Raw genomic sequence first — 15,925 nt, 5'->3', positions numbered from 1 at the left:
ATAAGATACAATTGAATTTATACAAAACGAAATTCACTTTAAAGAAAGGCTTTTAACAATGCAATGCAAGTGAACGCGGCGCCCTAGCGCCTCAATGTCACGGTTATTATATTGTCTGCTATATTTGCTTTTTATTTATTAAATACATGCAATTGGTTGATTAAATATTTATTAAAATTAAGATACAATTTATACAAAACGAAATTCACTTTAAACAAATGCTTTCTACAAAGCAAAACTTAATGAAATGGTTAAAACATGTCTGACGATTTACAAAAACAAAACTAATCTGCACTTTAATGTTAAAAGACGTAAATGTTAATAATTTGGTATACAGTCATGAGAGACTTTCATTTTAATTATTTTATTGCTGTATTTTATTTACATCTAATCGAATAGAGGATTTTACAAAAAAATATGTGCATTTTATATGCTGGAATATGCAGAAATATAAGTTAACAGAAAAAGGACTTTGTTTATTTCGTTAAAATATGGTGGAATGTGCAGAAATTGGTTAAATGTTCAACAATTTTCTTCAAGTCTGAGACTGTTGCATTTAATTTAATTTTTGGTTGATGCAATGTGCATAAAGTTAAAATATTGAAACTAATAAAACAAGTTTTAAAAAAGAGAATGTTTAATTTGATTAAATTTTAGGGGGCCTCCAATAGCTCATAGCCCCGGGGCCCAGTGAGCTCTTAATGCGGCCCTGTTTTCAATACACAACTTGATATCGTTTGTGCAATGCAATGCAAAACACATTATCTCTTTAATGCAAATGGGAATTATATAGTTCTGGAATGCAATTAAAAGGTGCATGTTATATCGTTTGTGCAATGTACACTGTAAAAACTGTTACTTAGATTCAACTCAAAAAAATTAAGGCAACATTTTCCAACTACTTTTTGTAAGTTTAGTGAACTTCTTGGTATTTTGATTTGGTAAAAATCAGTAATATTAATTGTACTGAATGCTAAAAAATTAAGTAGAGTCTACAATATTAAGCAAAACATTTGAGTTTAACTATTGTGACAAAGAGCAGCATATTGACCAAATCATACTTAGTTAAAATAAGTAACATTTTAAGTAAAAAAAATAACTTTTTGATTTTAATTAATTTAATCTATTCCTCTTAATTTAGACAAATTATTTCTTTAATCCACTTGAAATAATTAGTTAGCATTGCCATAACTTTAATTAGGAAAGAGAGGTATTCATTTCCACCGTTTATTAACAGCTGCCATATACAAACAATTGGATGCAAAAAGTTTCTGTAATCGATTTCAATGTTAATGTTGTAAACATTTTAAGACTAAAAATTACATAAACTTCTAACCTCATCTTTAAGTGCAGCATAGAACACCTTCAAAGTGCAATCTTAACACTGACATTAAAATACAATGTGACTCTTGACCTGAGCAATTTACTTAAACGGACTGACTTTAGTGCACAGTACAGTACATTTTCATATGTATTAAAACATAATAAACTAATACATGAACATGTTGGAATAACAATCTGTGCTATATTCCAATAAAACATTTGACACTGAAATAAAATAAAATAAACGGGGCTCTGACCTCAGCATTTGACATAAAAATTAATTCAGCACAAGAAGTGCCCAGAAGCTGGAGACTTGTCCGGGAACTGAAGAAGTCTGTGCTTGACTACCACATTGTTCCAAGTTAAACTGCCCACCGAGCAAGAGTGATTAAGCAAAAAAACATTATATATTTAAAAAAAAAGCTTAATCTTACATAAGTCCTTCAACACAAGAACACATTCAACGCACAACATTTGACTTGAAAATAAAGGTGGAAATTGTGGTGGATACTGCAGGTTCAGAGCATATGTCATCCCCAGAAGCAGGCAACATGCCCTGGCCAGATTCCCAAGATCAGTAAGCACTGGGATTCCCTCAACGATTATGCCCACTGCATCTGGTTCACGGCAGACATATATCTGCATATTGCGCATGTTCAAGTCCTCATGGACACTGCTCTCCGTTTGTCCCTGTATGAGAATAAACAGAACAATAAGTGGCAACAGAGAACAATCTTCAAAAGCCAGGTGTGGTTCAGTAAAAGTACTGAAAATGCCACTCTTACAGTTATATCATCAGATGATTATGACTCCTGCATTAATGTAAAACAAGGATTTTACTTTTGTAAAACTGCAGTTGAAAAATATGACAGTATTTTTATAATCAAGTCTACAAGCAACTGGAAGACCAAAATGTTAATTTGGGACCCTGGTTCCTGCACATACATTTGGGTTTTTGTAGGTGTGTTTGACACACTTTGACAGAGCCAGACTAGCCATTTCCACCCAATTACAGTATTTGTTCCAAGACAAGCTAACCAATCCCCAACTCCAGCTCCATACTATAACTCAGACAGACATAAGATTGATATCTGAGGAATAAGTGCTTTTCCCCCAAAACAATACTTACATAGTAGTCAGAGATGAGCTCTTGCCCATTCTCTCCCATGTATTCAATGAGGCATCTCAGAGTCACGTCTCTCTTCTTCACCACAGAGGTACTTGGATCCTATAGTTGGTAAGTGAATAATGAAAAACTGAATCTTGCAGGCAATGTAACTACAAACATTTGTCATTATCAGTGTGTTCTGTGCTACCTATTCAACAGAGCTTTATATATATATCACATATCCCTCTCTCTATCTATATCTATCACATATCTCTCTCTCTCTATCTATATCTATCACATATCTTCCTATCTATACACACACTTTTTTCATATAACCTTTAAATTAATTAGGAGCTGTAAACAAAAATGCCTTTTTATTGCAATATTCACCCAATTAGGCAAGACGAGTAAATAAAGTAATTATTGTATTAATATGCATCTGCAACATTGTTACCACTTTTGCCTCACCTGTATCAGTTCCAATAACAAGTTCTTTATGCGTTGACCAGCCGCTCCTCCCTTCGCACTAAACAGGTCAAGAAGTTTTGGAGTGTACTTGTCCAGCTGGGACATAAACACTGATTCTAATGGAACTGCAGCACACCTTCGGAATTCTTCATTTATCTGTAATACATCAATTGTTTGACTGTTATTTGGAATAACTGACTTTTGGTTACATTAATTCCTCTAAATCAGTGGTTCCCAACCTTTTTCCTTGGGGCCCCCCCTATGTACATATTTAACAATCCGTGACCCCCCCCCCCCCCCCCCCCCATATATATCTATCTATATATATATATATATTAGTGCTGGGAAAAAATTAATCGCATCCAAAATAAAAGTTTGTGTATATATGTGTACTGTGTATAATTATTTTGTATATATAAATACACACATATGCATGTATATATTTAATATTTGTATTTATTTATATATATAAATTATTTATATATAATATAAATTATGTATAAATGTATATACAGTATATACATGCAATTTTTTTTTAATTAATACATGCATATGTGTGTATTTATATACAAAATAATTATACACAGTTCACACACATATATTATGCAAACACAAACTTTTATTTTGGATGCAATTATTTTTTTTCCCAGCACTAATATATATATATATATATATATATATATATATATATATATATATATATATATATATATATATATATATATATAGGGGTGTAACGGTTCACAAAATTCACGGTTCGGTACGTTTTTGATACAGCAAAAAGAAAGAAATGGCAGAGAAATTTCCTTGATTTCTTTTTTTATATTAAAACTAACATAATAAAGTGTGATATTTTTTACTTTGAGTAATTCTGGAGCTATAATTGATTCTTCTTATGAGCATATAAAACAAAACAGCTTCTTGGAAAAAATGAAATGTAATATTGTAGTAGTTATAAACCAAGGTTTATTTTATTTCAGATTAACATTTGAGGGCAGCAATTGTATTCATTATGTCAAAATAAAACCGACGTAATGTTACTTGAAGGCATTATAGCCTACTATTCCTGCCAAACTTTCATGGTTGCAGTTAGTGTTACTACAGTAAATCCATGGTGAATGTTGCAGATCTGGACACTGGATAGTTCATTCACGGCACAATGTTTCTTCCTGGTTTCCACGCGCTGTTTGATCCGTTAATAACGGAGAAATGTGAATCTTTCTCTCTAGATCTCGCAGCGATGTTATTACTTCTGTGGCAAATTCAAATGCTTTCTTTACTGGATCTCTTATTAGCGCTGTGTAGTTGTCACAGGTCGAGGTGGGCCAAGCCAGACTGCACCCACCCCTAGACCAGGATCACCCTGAGGAGCGTGTCAAAGGAGGAGGCAGGAGACAGGAATAAAAAGAATGACAGGCTTTATTAAATATAAAAACAATTTGAAAATCCTAATCTAAAATTCCTCTTCCTTCCTCTTCCCAGGAATCCAAGGCAAGTGGGGGGTCAGGCTCACTTCCTTCTGGCGCTGGTGCCAACTCGCAGTGGCAGGTACTGAACAGGTGGATATCGCAGGTGAGTAAATGAGTCAGGCTTACTTCCTTCTGGCGCTGGTGCCAACTCACCGTGGTAGATGCTGAAAAGGTGGGTATCACAGGTGAGTAAATGAGTCAGGCTTACTTCCTTCTGGCGCTGGTGCCAACTCACAGTGGTAGGTACTGCACAGGTGGGTATCGCAGGTAAGTAAATGAGTCAGGCTTACTTCCTTCTGGCGCTGGTGCCAACTCACTGAACAGGTGAATATCACAGGTGAGTATCGCAGGTGAGTAGGTGGATCAGGGCTCACAGGAGTTGTAAAGGGCGGGCACTTCGCACCATACAGGTGGGTTTCAGGGCTACAGCAGACTCAAGTCGCCAGCGGAGCGGGGCTTTGGCTGGCCCAGACAGAATCAACACTTCAAATAGAGGTGAATAGCTCTCACATGGGTGGCAGGAGACAGAGTCAATAGCTGAACAGGGCTTTCACTGGGACAGACAGCATTCAAACTTCAAGCAGAGGTAAACAGTTCTCACGTGTGTTGCAGGGGACAAAGGCACAAGCTGAGCGGGCGTTCACTGGAACAGACGGAGTCAACACTTCAAATAGAGGTGAACAGCTCTCACGTTGGTGGCAGGAGACAGAGTCATAAGCTGAGCAGGGCTTTCACTGGGGCAGACAGCACACAGTCTTCAAGCAGAGGTAAACAGTTCTCACGTGTGTTGCAGGGGACAAAGTCACAAGCTGAGCGACGTTCGCTGGAACAGACGGAATCAACACTTCAAAATAGAGGTGAACAGCTCTCACATTGGTGGTAGGAGACAGAGTCATAAGCTGAGCAGGGCTTTCACAGGGGCAGACAGCACACAAACTTCAAGCAGAGGTAAATAGTTCTCACGTGTGTTGCAGGGGACACAGTCACAAGCTGAGCGACGTTCACTGGAACAGACGGAATCAACACTTCGAATGGAGGTGGACAGCTCTCACAAGGGTGGCAGGAGACAGAGTCATAAGCTGAGCCGGGCTCTCACTGGGACAGGCAGCATAAACTTTAAACAGAGGTAAACAGTTCTCACGTGTGTGGCAGGGGACAAAGTCACAAGCTGAGCGACGTTCGCTGGAACAGACGGAATCAACACTTCAAATAGAGGTGAACAGCTCTCACATGGGTGGCAGGAGACAAAGTCATAAGCTGAGCAGGGTTCTCACTGGGACAGACAGCATAAACTTCAAGCAGAGGAAAACAGTTCTCACGTGTAGTGTGCGCACGGGGGCTTTTCCTTCTGACATCCAACAGGTGACTGCAATCGATCTTGCTAGACTCTTATGATGGACGGTAGACCAGCATAACACATGGGGAGTGCACGGCGATAAAAGGTAAATCTTCCACACACACACGACAGTCCAATTCCAAACATGCAACGTGATGGGAAACGTCAATTTCAGCACTAAAAATCCACTCTTCAAGTGCAAAGTAAGGCCAACACTCACCCAGAGGTCTCGATCTAAAGAGCCGATGATAGTCAGAGTTGGGACAGATGCGATGAATAATTTCCCCACCACTACAAGCGGCTTCACTTCGCTGGTTTCAATGGCCGAGGGGGAGGCTAGAGATCGACAAGGAATCAGTCTATTTCACTCAGTGCGATGCATACAACGTGATCCAAGCACTTCAAACCAGTATCCAATTTAGTGTAGAAAACATGCGTTTATGAGATTCAATTTGTCAATCACTCATCTCACTCTTTCCCAGTCCAGACGACGAATTCCACTCTTCAAAACTGCCCTCGGATCCCACAAGCAACACTCCGCTTCTTTCACGATGGTCCTTCAGCAGCAACACTCCACAAACATTTCCCAACAGGAGAGAACCACACCAGATCGCCGGGGGAAGACAAAGAAACAACCACACAACGCGGAGGGAGAACACTCCAGATCAACGGAGAAGAAAACACAACACCCAGCCTTCTCTTCCCCTTGTGTTTTATCCTCTCAGAATGCTGGCGTGGCCTCAATCAGGCACTCAAAGTGAAGTCCCCGCACCTGTTGCCAATTTGCCGTTTTGTTGTCATGACGACAGACACACACACAAGCCCGGGGACAGTGTTACACTAAAAGTGTCCCGGCGGGAACACTTTTCTGATGGGATTAGTTCCGGGGATTATTTGTCACCCCGTGACATACCCCCCTGCCAAACCGTTCTAGTCCCGAGAACGGTCTCCAGACACCCAGTCTCCATACCTGGCTGGAGGCTGACCCCGATTCTCTCGTTGCGAACGCCGGGGTGGAGAGATGGGTGCTTCAGGTCGTGGTCCTAGGCCTAGGCCCCTCGGGATCACTGCCCATCCTACCAGCGGGGGCATCCAAGGCGTCTCGGCCGGTGGGTCCTCTACCACTGGCTTTGGGTAATTCGGGCAAGGGCGGATCAGGTTACGATGTAACACCCGTTCGGGGCCCGTCTTCCCTTCGGGCCGTAGGGCATATACAGGTTGGTCCGGATGGGGTTGTCGCTGAACGACATATGGCTGGGCCTCCCATCGGTTGCTCAATTTTCCCTTCCCTTGTCGGCGATTGTCCCGTACCAGCACCCTCTCCCCTGGCAGTAGCGGTGCCTCTCGAGCCGTTCGGTCATACAACCTCTTGTTCTTTAGCGCTGCTCGGTTAATCTGGCCAGAGACTCGTTCGTACGCCGACTGGAGGCGTTGATGGTGTCCCGTCACCCAATCCGTCAAACTACTCCCCTCTTCCCCTGCAGTGGTCCCCAGAAGCATATCCATCGGAAGTCTCACATGTCTGCCGAACATCAGGTAAGTGGGGGCGTAACCAGTGATACTGTGCACACTATTATTGTAGGCCTGTATCATTGCCGGGAGTCTGTCGACCCAATGGCCTTGCTGTTCCTCCTCTAAGGTTCCTAATAAACTCAGCAAGGTCTGATTAAATCTTTCACACCCCCCGTTCCCTTGGGGGTGGTAGGGAGTCGTATGGGTCTTCTTGCATCCGTACAGTTGGCACAGCTCATGGATCACCCTGGACTCAAAGTTGGTTCCTTGGTCCGAGTGGAAAATTTCTGGGCATCCAAATGGTTGGATCACATACCTCCAGAGGGCGTTGGCAGTCGTGATGGCGGTTTGGTCCACAGTTGGGATGGCCCAAGCATACTTGGTAAACAGATCGGTTACCACAAGGATATTCTGGATCTGATCCGCTGGCCGTCCCAAAGTCAGATAATCCATGGCCACCATATGCAGCGGTGCCTTGGCCTGAATCGGAACCAGCGGTGCCCGTGCCTCCTTCTTGGTTTTAAACAGCATGCAGCGTGGGCACCTCCGAAGGTAAGTCCTTGTGCTACCCTCCATTCCGGGCCAGTAGAAATGTCGCCTCACCAGTGCCAATGTCCTCTCCTGTCCCTGATGTCCCATCCTGGCGTGATATGCCTCCAGTAAAGCCTGACAACGCCCTTCAGGGACCACGATTTGGCAGACCCCATCGCCCCGACCTGGGTCCTGGAGGGCCCTACAGAGCACGCCTTCCTTCAAATGGAGTCTCCCCCTCTGTCCCAGCAGGCCCCGCACAATCCGAGTCTGAGCTCGGCGTCCCGCACCCTCAGGCCAAGCCTTCTGTTCTAGCCACGTTCGGACCAACGCTACATCTGCATCCTCGCCCTGCCACAGCCTCCATCGTTGTGGGTCCCACCCCCAACAAAGGGGGGGTTCCTCTGGCGTTTGCCCCGGTGCCTCTACCACTCCCACCATCAGTCCCTCGTCGGACCCCGCTTCTGGTGCCGGTACCTGGCCTGCCGATCCTTCACCGGGTAGCCTGGAGAGTACATCGGCATTAGTGTGTTCTCTTCCTGGCCGGTACTGGAGCTGGTAGTCAAAATTGGCCATTTGTGCTGCCCAGCGCTGTTCCACCGCCCCCAGTTTAGCAGTCTGCAAATGTACCAACGGGTTATTGTCCGTGACGACCCGTACCTTGGCTCCCCACAAATAGTCCTTGAATTTTTCACACAACGCCCACTTCACAGCCAGCAACTCAAGCTTAAAAGAACTGTAGTTGGCGTCGTTCTTCTCCGTTGGATGTAGACTTCGGCTTGCATAGGCAATTACCTTTTCCTCTCCCTGCTGCTTCTGTGCCAAAACGGCCCCCAAGCCCAGGTGGCTAGCGTCGGTGTACAGGATGAAGGGTTGTGTGAAGTCGGCGTAGGCCAGGATCGGGGCCTGTAGTAGTTCCTGCTTGAGCCTCTGGAAGGCGGCTTCACAGGCCGGATCCCATTGGATTGAAGGGGACCCTCGGCCCCGGACTCGTCCCGTACCTCCCAGCAACTGGTTGATCGGTTTGGCGATTTTAGAGAAGTCTTTAATAAATCGCCTATAGTACCCCACGAAGCCCAGGAACGAACGAACCTGACGCACCGTCTTGGGCGCAGCCCATTCCTGCACTGCCACCACCTTCTCTGGATCAACTGAAATCCCCGCCGCACTCACCACATGCCCCAAGAATTTAACCTCTTTGCAGAAGAGCTGGCACTTGTCTGGCTGGAGCTTCAACCCATAGCGCTCCAGGGAGCGGAAGACTTGCTCTAGGTGCTCGAGATGGGACTTGAAATCTGGAGAGTAGACGATGACATCGTCTAGATAGACGAGGGTGGTGTCCACCAGTTGGTTGCCTAAACAACGCTGCATCAGCCGTTGGAACGTGGCTGGAGCGTTGCAGAGGCCGAACGGCATCCGGTCCCATTCATATAGGCCAAAGGGGGTAGTGAATGCTGTCTTCTCCCGGTCATGCTCATCCATCTGCACCTGCCAGTAGCCGCTGGCCAAGTCAAGAGTGGAATACCAGGTGGCTTGTGTGAGGCTCGTGAGGGAGTCTTCAACTCGAGGCAACGGGAAAGCATCTCTTTTGGTTACTTGGTTCAGCCTTCGGTAATCCACACAAAACCTCCAGGAACCCGTTTTCTTTCGAACCAGTACTATCGGGGCGGCCCAAGGGCTACTGCTCTCTCGAATAATTCCCTTGTCAAGCATCCCTCGCAAAAGGGTGCGGACCTCCGAGTACAGGGTCGGGGGCACGGGTCGATAGCGCTCTCGGCTGGGTGCAGCGTCCCCAGTTGGGATTTGATGTCGTACTACATCCGTGCGGCCGTAGTCCTCATCGTGAGTGGAAAACAAGTGCTGCCATTCCCTCAGGAACTCTTGGAGTTGTCCCAATTGCTCTTCCCCCAGTCCTTCACCCCGTAATGACTCCCCCGTCAGGTGGGCAGGCAATCCTCTTCCTGCCTCTCCTACCCCCGGACTCGCTCGTGCCAGGGCCACCTCGACCACTGTTGGGCTCACTTGATTGAAGTTAACTTCACCCTGTTCACGAATCTGTTGGGGCCTCACTGAGGTCACTCGGGCCAAACGCTGATGACGGTACAAGTGAACAGGGAAGGGGTTCGTGTTCCTGACTCGCACTAAGACCCGGCCTCCCTGAGCAGTCGCCAATCCCCGTGCGACTTCCACCTTGGGACCATCCTCATGGGGTTCCACCATGACCCAATCTTCCGGACTATAAAGTCGAGGAGGCAACCTGACCCAGACCACCGCCTCGCTCTGAGCTGGGATGGACAAGGCGTAACGGCAGACTACTCTTCCCGTGCTTTCCCGGTCCCCCTGTTGTTCAGCCAGACATACCCGGCGGCAATCGGCCCTGATGCGATCCCACTCCTGTCCGGCCGAGGTTGCAGCTGCTCGAGCCGGTCTACCCCGGAATAGCTCTTCCCAACAGTCCGAAATGACATTCATCCCAAGCAGGGCACGATGAGACCCCAGGCATGTATCTCGTACGACCACCACTCCTTTCTGAGGCACTACGACTCCATGAATCTTGAGATCGGTCACCAGATATCCCACATACGGGATGTCGAGACCATTCGCCCCACGTAGCGTCAACCAGGGGGCTTCCGCAGGCGGTCGACCTTCGGCGCCAAACAACTCATGGGCCAAGCTTTCGGAAAATAGGGTCACTTGGGAGCCTGTATCCAAAAGGCACTGCACTTCCTGTTCATTGACCTGAACCACCACCACCGGGCAACAGCCCACCAGGCGGCTCCTAGAAGATGTAAGCAGGGAGGGGTCTGACAAGGGGGTCCCGACCACTTGACCCACAGTGGCCGGAAACTCTAAAAACCCCCTTGCGATGCACGTCGAGCAGGACACTGACGGAAGTAATGTCCCGGCTCTCCACAGCCGTTGCAGATGGGACGCCCATGCTCATCCCACTGGAATCGAGAGCCCGAAGGTTGGGATGGGCGGCGGTCGGGGGGACGATTCCCATCGGAGTAAGCCCGCTCCCGGGGTAAAGAGGACAACTGGAGGCGTTCTCGACGAAGCTCCTCCATAAAAGATTTCGACAGGTCAGACATTTGTTCCCGCTCGTCTCTCTTCAGCTCTTCCCGGAGGGCCTCCTTCCAATCGGGTGCCGTAGTAGCCGAAGGGGTGCCAACAACATTCGTGGCTAAACAGCTGGGAGGATCCACACTCTCCGTGAGATCATGCTCAAGGGCCAGTGCTTCTCGTCGAAGCTCTTCAAAGGTCAGATTCGGAGTTCGTCGAAATTGCACCCGCAGACTCTGACGCACAGGGCCTTCCCGTAGCCCCAATAAGAATTGATCTCGTAGTAGAACCTCTCCTCCCTCCAGGCCATGATCCTGTCTCCCCGAAAGTCTAGAAAACTGCTCTCGTAGTTGCAAGGTAAATGCTCGAACAGATTGGCGAGGGCCTTGCCGAGAATTGAAGAACTGCGTCCTCAGAACAGCCACCGGGGTGGTGTCTCCATATTGTCCCGTGAGAAAGTCAAAAATGGCCTGGACAGTCGCTCGAGTTGCTTCCGGTGCTGCCTGAACTTCTCTTCTCGCTTCCCCTTCCAAGGAGTTTAAAACAAACTGAACCTTCTGCAGGGCACTCAGACCTTGGAGCCCTGCCAAGTACTCCACCTGGATCTTCCACATCAACAAGCTCATTTCAGATCCCGGGCCTCCATACTTCGGAGCCCACGGGGAACCCATGAAAATCGGCATGACAGGTTGCCGAGCCCCAGGCTCTTCCTCCTCCGCCATCTCAACCTCTGATCGCTCAACTCAAGGTGAACCCTGCCGACTACGCCAAAATATGTCACAGGTCGAGGTGGGCCAAGCCAGACTGCACCCACCCCTAGACCAGGATCACCCTGAGGAGCGTGTCAAAGGAGGAGGCAGGAGACAGGAATAAAAAGAATGACAGGCTTTATTAAATATAAAAACAATTTGAAAATCCTAATCTAAAATTCCTCTTCCTTCCTCTTCCCAGGAATCCAAGGCAAGTGGGGGGTCAGGCTCACTTCCTTCTGGCGCTGGTGCCAACTCGCAGTGGCAGGTACTGAACAGGTGGATATCGCAGGTGAGTAAATGAGTCAGGCTTACTTCCTTCTGGCGCTGGTGCCAACTCACCGTGGTAGATGCTGAAAAGGTGGGTATCACAGGTGAGTAAATGAGTCAGGCTTACTTCCTTCTGGCGCTGGTGCCAACTCACAGTGGTAGGTACTGCACAGGTGGGTATCGCAGGTAAGTAAATGAGTCAGGCTTACTTCCTTCTGGCGCTGGTGCCAACTCACTGAACAGGTGAATATCACAGGTGAGTATCGCAGGTGAGTAGGTGGATCAGGGCTCACAGGAGTTGTAAAGGGCGGGCACTTCGCACCATACAGGTGGGTTTCAGGGCTACAGCAGACTCAAGTCGCCAGCGGAGCGGAGCTTTGGCTGGCCCAGACAGAATCAACACTTCAAATAGAGGTGAATAGCTCTCACATGGGTGGCAGGAGACAGAGTCAATAGCTGAACAGGGCTTTCACTGGGACAGACAGCATTCAAACTTCAAGCAGAGGTAAACAGTTCTCACGTGTGTTGCAGGGGACAAAGGCACAAGCTGAGCGGGCGTTCACTGGAACAGACGGAGTCAACACTTCAAATAGAGGTGAACAGCTCTCACGTTGGTGGCAGGAGACAGAGTCATAAGCTGAGCAGGGCTTTCACTGGGGCAGACAGCACACAGTCTTCAAGCAGAGGTAAACAGTTCTCACGTGTGTTGCAGGGGACAAAGTCACAAGCTGAGCGACGTTCGCTGGAACAGACGGAATCAACACTTCAAAATAGAGGTGAACAGCTCTCACATTGGTGGTAGGAGACAGAGTCATAAGCTGAGCAGGGCTTTCACAGGGGCAGACAGCACACAAACTTCAAGCAGAGGTAAATAGTTCTCACGTGTGTTGCAGGGGACACAGTCACAAGCTGAGCGACGTTCACTGGAACAGACGGAATCAACACTTCGAATGGAGGTGGACAGCTCTCACAAGGGTGGCAGGAGACAGAGTCATAAGCTGAGCCGGGCTCTCACTGGGACAGGCAGCATAAACTTTAAACAGAGGTAAACAGTTCTCACGTGTGTGGCAGGGGACAAAGTCACAAGCTGAGCGACGTTCGCTGGAACAGACGGAATCAACACTTCAAATAGAGGTGAACAGCTCTCACATGGGTGGCAGGAGACAAAGTCATAAGCTGAGCAGGGTTCTCACTGGGACAGACAGCATAAACTTCAAGCAGAGGAAAACAGTTCTCACGTGTAGTGTGCGCACGGGGGCTTTTCCTTCTGACATCCAACAGGTGACTGCAATCGATCTTTCTAGACTCTTATGATGGACGGTAGACCAGCATAACACATGGGGAGTGCACGGCGATAAAAGGTAAATCTTCCACACACACACGACAGTCCAATTCCAAACATGCAACGTGATGGGAAACGTCAATTTCAGCACTAAAAATCCACTCTTCAAGTGCAAAGTAAGGCCAACACTCACCCAGAGGTCTCGATCTAAAGAGCCGATGATAGTCAGAGTTGGGACAGATGCGATGAATAATTTCCCCACCACTACAAGCGGCTTCACTTCGCTGGTTTCAATGGCCGAGGGGGAGGCTAGAGATCGACAAGGAATCAGTCTATTTCACTCAGTGCGATGCATACAACGTGATCCAAGCACTTCAAACCAGTATCCAATTTAGTGTAGAAAACATGCGTTTATGAGATTCAATTTGTCAATCACTCATCTCACTCTTTCCCAGTCCAGACGACGAATTCCACTCTTCAAAACTGCCCTCGGATCCCACAAGCAACACTCCGCTTCTTTCACGATGGTCCTTCAGCAGCAACACTCCACAAACATTTCCCAACAGGAGAGAACCACACCAGATCGCCGGGGGAAGACAAAGAAACAACCACACAACGCGGAGGGAGAACACTCCAGATCAACGGAGAAGAAAACACAACACCCAGCCTTCTCTTCCCCTTGTGTTTTATCCTCTCAGAATGCTGGCGTGGCCTCAATCAGGCACTCAAAGTGAAGTCCCCGCACCTGTTGCCAATTTGCCGTTTTGTTGTCATGACGACAGACACACACACAAGCCCGGGGACAGTGTTACACTAAAAGTGTCCCGGCGGGAACACTTTTCTGATGGGATTAGTTCCGGGGATTATTTGTCACCCCGTGACATAGTAACAGAGTCGCATGATCACGATCGGCTCGCGCTGCACTGGTCCAAACTGATAAACGGTCCGTCAACCACACAATAACGAGCAGTTTCGTTCCGCTTGCATTATGTTTGCCATTTGATGTTGGGCACTTGTGGTCGCGCCGGCGTCTCTTACATTATGAGCGCGCTTGCCACGCGCAACGCGCCTACATTTGAAATAACGAAATTCTGTAATTGAAATCGGCATTGTTAGCATATGATTTTTTAAAAACTTTGAAAAAATATTTTTATATAAAATTATTAGTAGAACATTTTATGAATCTTTATTCACCTCAAAGCATCCGCTCCCGCGCCCCCCCTGTGAACTCTGGCGCCCCCCTGAGGGGGGCGCGGACCCCAGGTTGGGAACCAATGCTCTAAATGACAGAGAATAACAAACCTCTGAAACATTTACCTCAATTCCACCTACTAAAGAGCTTACCTACTTCATGAACTGCTCCTCCCAGTAGATCTGATGGTCTTCTAAAGAAGCAACACAAATGAAAGAAGAGTTTAGGAAGATATAAGGATCATTGATGTTTTTGCAATGCAAAATAAATATTTAATCTTTTTAGTTGAACAAATGGTTTAAGACAATGTAAAATATTTCAAACAAATATATCAAAAGATTAACTTAAAGCTTTTAAGATTTTTTTATGATACGTTGCAGAGAGGCGCCAAAAATAATATACTGTCCTCAAATTTTTCAATCATGCAGGGAACAACTGTGACCACAAACCTAGCAGTTAACTGACACATGTATGAGGATGAGAGACCATGCTACTAGTGTTTTGCTAGCTAACGTTAATTCGGAAAGAGGCAGAACATTTAAAACGAGTGATTTGAAACAAAATAATTCACATTCACCGAGGCTAACGTTATTAGACTTCTTAAACAAAATTACGATGTTTTTTTAAGTACCCAAACTAAGTAGAAACATAATCTGGCAATATATCTCACATATACCTATCAAACATTAACATTAGCGATAGTTGTTTTAAGATAAATGTTAATTTCAAGATCTTCGGTAAGGCCGCATGGAGTCTGCAAAGTGACAAACCTAACGTTACTGTCTGAAACCTGGCGACGCTTTTACATTTTATAGTGCAATAAATGCGTGCTCATTCGGCTAAAATCTAACTTTATGAAATGTAAAGAGTTACTTACATGTGTTGCACGTTGTATAAAACCCTTAAAAACTCCACAGAAATCCGAAACTGGTCCGGTACAGGTGACGATGAGCGTTCTGGATGTGGGCGGGTCGTGACGTTTTACTTTGGAAATAAACACTTAAATAGAGTTTTGTAGAAGCAATTTATTGTGAAGGTCAGTAAAAAACCATTTTTGAAAGGTAATAATAAGTTACAAAAACAATCACAATTTTTAATTATGTAAAACTTAAATGAATTCAAAAAGAAAAAGAAATCAATTTATTGGAAGAAATATAATTTTTAAAATAAATTCCTATAGACAACACCCTGAATTGCTATGTCTTTAATGCACAATGGAATGAGTTAGTTCTGGTAAGAAATGCAATGCAACAAGTGCAAAGGTTATATGTTATTTTTCAATGCACAACTTGATATCGTTTGTGCAATGCAATGCAAAACACATATGTTAACTCTTTAATGAAATGGGAATGATATAGTTTTGGAATGCAATGCAAAATGTGCATTGCAAATATGTTATTTTTCAATGCACAACGTTATGTCGTTTGTACAATGTAATGCAACAACACATTATTTATGCTATCTCTTTAATGCACAATGGAATGAGTTAGTTCTGGTAAGAAATGCAATGCAACAAGTACATAGCTTATATGTTATTTTTCAATGCACAACGATAAATCGTTCGTGCAAGGCAATGCAAATTACACATGTTATCTCTTTAATGCAAATGGGAATGATATAGT

The 15,925-nt window shown here is 45.7% G+C and overlaps 1 long non-coding RNA gene across 2 annotated transcripts; it reads right to left on the bottom strand.

Annotated features, from left to right (window-relative positions):
- Positions 1-1,244: 1,244 nt before the first annotated feature.
- Positions 1,245-15,332, bottom strand: LOC307010750. 2 transcript variants are annotated; one of them, XR_013800262.1, is made up of 5 exons: positions 15,181-15,332; positions 14,456-14,496; positions 2,900-3,055; positions 2,453-2,551; positions 1,245-2,013 (listed from the first exon to the last, which is right to left on the bottom strand). It is a non-coding gene; the product is annotated as an uncharacterized lncRNA (long non-coding RNA). The 2 variants fall into 2 exon arrangements; XR_013800263.1 differs by having other exon boundaries at positions 14,460-14,496.
- Between the last annotated feature and the right edge of the window lie 593 nt (positions 15,333-15,925).

The sequence above is a fragment of the Phoxinus phoxinus genome (assembly GCF_949152265.1).
Source record: "Phoxinus phoxinus genome assembly, chromosome: 14".
Classification (NCBI taxonomy): domain Eukaryota; kingdom Metazoa; phylum Chordata; class Actinopteri; order Cypriniformes; family Leuciscidae; genus Phoxinus; species Phoxinus phoxinus.
This window is presented reverse-complemented; position numbering and strand designations above follow the sequence as displayed.